Consider the following 6,385-nt stretch of genomic DNA (forward strand, 5'->3'; position numbering starts at 1 on the left):
AAACGCCAGCGCGCGTCACTGTTGCCAAATATTTCTCATTCTTTTCTGTTTATTGGTGGGTGGCAAACCAGCTTTTGGTGCATTACCGCCACCAACTGAACTGGAGGGTGGAGCATCGATGGGATATGAAACGTATTACTATTACTCTCTCTCTCTCTCTCTCTCTCTCTCTCTCTCTCTCTCTCGACCTACTAGATAATTTCTCAATGCTCTTCTATCACTGTAGACTGACTTGTCTTTTCTTAAGGGAGAGCATGCACGTGAAATGAGGTTGAGATTGTTGTAACAAATACAACACGTCAGGTCGTCAGTCACTCGAAAAAACATCCTTCTCCATATGCTCCTGATGGCATGCAGGTCCGTCATATTACTTGAAACACAGAGGGGCGCTAGAACATGGAGAAAAAATAGACATAATTTACGATAGAGCTCAGCTGATGTTTTTTATGTCGCCACATGTGGAAGAATATCGCTAAAGCAGACTACAAAAGTTGCTAAAATTATCACTAATCTCTAGATGGCTCTTTTATTCGCTAAGGGGTTCAAAAAGACACTATAGAGTGACAATGTCGCTAAGTTGGCAACACTGGACACGACCCTTATATTGATGTCGCAGGCTTTAATTGATTGTATAAAACTGAGAGGATTAATCGAACGAACATATTCTCGAGAGCACCGACAATACGAATATATATATATATATATATATATATATATATATATATATATATATATATATATATATATATATATATATAGGCCTACTGTATATATATATATTTTTATTATTTTTTATTTATTGAACATAAACCAAATGTACATCTATAACGGCATTATATTCATAAATGAAAACAATACAACAAATAACAGAGCGCAGAGATAAAATTAAGAAATAAAAAAAATGGAGAGGGGGAGTGTCTCTTCATTCATCTTCCAATAAACCAAAATCTTTTATGATCTTAAGGAGTTTGCAGGCTTGTTTAGTCTACATACATTTCAGTGATGGAAAATAGTTACAAAATAAATCACTTTTAAATACAGAGAAATAAGATTTTTTTCATTATACATTTTCATTTATGCATAAAGAACATTAAATTAATAAAGAATTCAACTTTTTTGTCATCCTTTAACTTCCACCCATTCAACTTTAACATTCCAAATACAACAGTGATACGGCAGTGATTGGATTTTTGGCTCCAACCAATAGGACATATTTTCCCAGAAAATATTTGACTGCAAAAAAGAGGTGATCAGTTGTCTCTATGTCAATTTGACAAAAAAGTACAAGCATTGTAGTCAAAGTTAAATCGAAATCTTAAAAATTAACTTAAAGAATATATACCATTAAATATTTTAAAGTTCGTTTTCCCCCCTTATTTTAATCAACTTAACTGCTCACCCCCTTATTCAGCCATCTGGGATCCGGAAGTATTATTTTCATCAATCGACTTTTCATAAAATTCCTCGTAAAACAGTTGTAAGCTATTTTAGGTTGTTGATTTTACGAATAGAAACAATATATTTTAGGTTTATTACAATATTCTGATATCTACAAATAGTAGTTCAAATAGTTCACACATAAACAAAAATTCACTCATCATTTACTCGCTCTCATGCCATACCCAATGTTTAATACTTTCTGTCTTCAGCAGAACACAAATGAAGATTTTTTGAAGAATATCCCAGCTCTGTTGGTCCATACAATGTAAGTGGATGGTGATCAGCACTTTCAAGCACCAAGCACAGACAGTTGTAGTAAAGTAATCCATATGACTCCAGTGGTTAAATTAGTATGCTTTGTGAATGCTTTGGGTGAGAGGCAGATAAATATTTAAGTCCTTTTCACTAAAATGGTTTACTATGTGTAGTTTACCAATCTACGTCCATGAGGGGAATCAGTTCATGCTGCCTCTCGCGCAGGGCTGGACTGGCAATCTGGCATACTGGGCATTTTCTCGGTGGGCCGACATACTTTGGGCGGACTGGCCATCGGGAGAACCGAGCTGGCCGGTGGGTCAACCATCGAAATGGGCCAAAATAAGCTAAAATGAGCCTCGTTATGCAGAACGGACAACAAAACGGCACGCGATTTGCAGAAAAGGACAGTGTGGTGCAAAATCCCGTGCGATTTCTCTTCCCAGTCCAGCCCTGCTCTTACGTGACTTAAGCGCAAGGTCAAAGGAACCATTATAACTGAGGGATTATAATTGGGTTATAATTTACTTTTTCTGGAAAAAATAATGACATTTTAATACCTTTATTTTGCTTAATTGTAGTGCAAGGGGGAAAAACGCATCCGTTCGCCTAACCCGAATCCTTTAAGAGGGGGTTGTCTTGGCAGTAGGTGGAACTAACTCAAAATCAGCAATGCCATTGGCTAGCACTCATATTCCACGTTTTGATTCAGCAAATCAGTTCGAGTGAACACAGACAACATATTAATATTAATGAGCCCAACAGCCTGCCAGCATTCAGCAAACACAGAGCTGCAATGTACACCTCAAAGATGTGAGCAAACAGCTTAGTCTTCATTGACAATTGTTAGTTAATGTTGTTGAAAAGATTAAAACTTTTACATTTTGGTAACTTTCAGCAAGTTTTAAATCTCTGACCTCTTTATTGTTTTCACTGAAACACTGAATGACCAATAATGTTTCATGAACATCCACCAGCCAAAAAACTGGAGTGGACAGACATTTGGGATTTCTTTCATAGAGTGATGTGTTTGACAACATTGGTCTGATATCATAGTATACTTCTAAATTATATATTGTCCTTTGACTTTTCCACTTTTTGTTTGACAAATTATATTGAATTTAGATTAGCGGTAGTGGTGATGTTTGTGGCATATCTGGCAGACTGGACCAGTGTTTGAAATGTTTGACAGCAGTCATTAAATTATATCATAATTCGTTTGTTAATAAGAAAATTTTAATTCATACATGGTTTCTACATTTTAGTTCTAATTATTAAAGTTATATGATAAAAAATGGTTTCTTAAACGTTCAGTTGATATGATTTCTTTAAAATTACGTCACATATTCTTAAAAACAAAACATTTTCTAAAAAAAAAAAAAACCTCTGTTTACGTGATGCAAGGGCTTGAGGCTGTTTACACTGGACTCGTCGACTCAAGCATTCAAACTGTTAAATTGTGTTGTTGGCAGCAGAATGGGACAACCATTTACTGTAGGCATGATGCGACACACCACACCATACGCTTCCAGTGTAGAGAGCAGCATTGATAATAATGGATTCTATATTGCTTTTGGCGTGATGCTCGCATCCAGTGTAGACAGGATGTTAGAATGTGTTCCTACACCCCTGCTTACCCACGTTAGCATGTTTACGCAAGAACTGACGCGATACAACTGGAAGTGCAGCTTGATTTATTTACAACAGAAAGCTGTTCAAAGGTTCATTGGTTTTGCTGTCATTTGAACATGCCAGCACACTTATGCCACGTGAGAGACAGCATGAACTGATTCCCCTCATGGATGCCCATTGGAGAGTGACTGGAAGTAGGCCTAAACAATTTTGTGAAAAGACTGTTTCTCACCAAAAGTGACCGTATCGCTTCAGAAGATAATTGAACCCCTGATCGAATGGATAATTGAATATAATTGAAAATAATTGAAAATAATTGAACCCCTGATCGAATGGATTACTTATACTATGATTGTCTATGCTTTTTGGTGCTTTAAAGTGCTGATCACCATCCACTTACATTTTATGGACCAACAGCTAAGTGTTTTAAAGATGTTTGTTGAGGTTCTGCAGAGACCTCCCCATTTTTGGGGATGACAAAATATCGGGAGTATAACCCCTGCTGGCTACCCTCCGCCAGTACCACTAGTATTGCTCTAAGATATTCTTCTAAAAATCTTTGTTTGTGTGTTCAGTAGATGACAGAAAGTCATACACATCTGGGATGGCATGAGGGTGAGAAAATGATGAGAGAACTTTCATTTTTGGGTGAACTGTCCCTTTAAGGGTGAAAAGACACAGACTTGAATATGTTGTTCTGCGACTGCTATCGGGTCCTTGAATGACTTAAAACGTGCAAGTAAGTGCAGCCGGTGGAGTTTCTGGTGTCCCCCTAGGGAGTTGGTGCCCTAAGCAGACTGCGTAATATTCAAGTACTGCACCTAGTGGTGTGGATGCAGCATCATTCAAAATCAATAGTTTTCAGTAACAGATACATTGTAGAGATTCACTATTCACAATCAGCTATGACTAATTTAATCCAAGATTGAACGTGTCCAATAACAAGATGGTTACTGAGATTAAGCGAGTAGTATTATTCAGATTCATGTTACTCTAAAATGTCAGCCCCCATGAGGGTGCCCCTCCCCCATATATAATAAAACTGCTTTTATAAGGTTACTGATATGACTACAGTCCTCATCTCATGTGAGTGGTCATGATATAAATACATATGTTTCAATATTACAATTAATTTATTTTGCATTAAACAATTACTGAGTGCAATTTTAAATTAGTAATATCAACATAACTAAACTCGGACCATTGCTTCATGTCATCTACACACTCAGGTGAGGCACTGTCAATAAAAAAACAGTCATCTCAACTCTGAAGTATTGGCACTATACAGCCACATATTTTTGTGACATTTTCTGCAAATGTTATACCTTACATTTAAAAACCATGCATGAAATCGTGGAAGCAATTTTATAGCATCATGTCTGTCCAATGACAGACAAGTTACAGCAGTGACCATGAAGCCCTGCCTTCTTGATATAAGTCGCTGTCACCCTGCCTTTATGTCATTCTCAGCTTATCTCTTCCTGTGCTGCTGCAAAGAGCGAAGTGTTGTGAGGTACCTCACTTCTGTTATCAGAGAACCAGGGTTAATTTGTGAATCTTATTAACATTAATTTCGGTATCTCTCTATGGGATATGGACAACTCCCAGATTACTGATATGCTGTCCGAAGCAGACTGACTCAGAATATTGTATGAAACATCTCCAAACTATATTGCCACCAGGGAACAGTTATGGAATGAGATACTTTAAACCTCTATTAAAACTGAGCTCGGTAACATCCAGTCTGCAATATCTCACAAATGTGGAAGTCGACACCTAGCTCACTGTACCACAAATGTCCTGGACTGTAATGCCCTTAAACAGCACCCACGAGGTGGCCGTGCTAGTGGTGGAATGAACTCTCAAGCCCTTCGGAAAATGCAAACCAGTGATATTATAACTTAATATAATAGCCTCCACCACCCAATAAGACAAACGCTGGCATCATATGGGTTTACCCTTATAAGAGTCAGCCCAAAATGTAAAGAGCTGATTACTCTTTCTCAGCATCCGTATCCTTTCTACGTATACACGCAGAGTGTGAACTGGACATAAACAATGAAGCCTTTCTTCCTCTGACAGTATAAGCCAACAAGTCCACTGATTGGCAATTTAATGGTGAATCACTCAACATCAGCACAAATGCAGGGTTTGTCTCGAGGAATACTCTCGAAAACCACACTGAAGCACATTCAAGATTGATGAACTGACAAAGCATGTAGTTCACTTACACGCTTTGCAGTAGAGAGAGCTAACAATAAAGCAGCCTTTAGTGAAAGATTCTTCATACTAATTCTCTCTATGGGTTCAAATGGGAGCTAAGAGAGTGTGGATCCCATGGTGGAATTAGGGGTTTTGTGACCGGATGTAACTTCTGCGCACCTTTCATGAACTTACACACCAGAGGGTGTTGACCAATTGTTCCCAAGTCAAACCCAACATGGCAGGCTGATATCACTGCAAGATATACCTTAACAGTAGAGAATGTTCTACCCTTATCCAAAAGGTCTTGCAGAAAGCTCAACATGTCTGCTACAGAACAAAAAAGGGAAATATATGTTTTGGAGTGCACCACTGTTTAAACACACCCCATTTGAAATCATATAATGATTGTGTAGAGGCTGCCCTTGTGCTCTGAATCACTTCAATCACCCTAGGAGGCAACCCAGTGGCTTTTAAATCCTCTCACAGGGTAGGCCCAAAGAGCTACTCAGTCTGGGTGCGGGTGAAACATTTCTCTGTGGTGAAATGTTTTTGCTAGAGATAGAAGATTACAACTGGCCAAGGCTGGTTGTAAAGGAGCTGAATTATCTCTGCCAAACAAAGTTTCCCCGGCCAGTATGGGGTGATCAGTATTACTGAGTGACCGTGCTCCCTTACTGTTTAGAGTTGGGCCAATCAGGCTCAGAGGGGGGAGCACGTATAAAAGCTCATTTGGCCATGGGTGTGTCAGCGCATCCACACACATAGGTGCATCTTCACTCACTAGAGAAAAGAACCGAGGACAATGAGTGTTTTCGTGTGATGCGAAGGGATCTACGGCAGCCTTCCCGAATCT

Source organism: Xyrauchen texanus, chromosome 1, assembly GCF_025860055.1.
Source record: "Xyrauchen texanus isolate HMW12.3.18 chromosome 1, RBS_HiC_50CHRs, whole genome shotgun sequence".
In the NCBI taxonomy this organism is placed as follows: Eukaryota; Metazoa; Chordata; class Actinopteri; order Cypriniformes; family Catostomidae; genus Xyrauchen; species Xyrauchen texanus.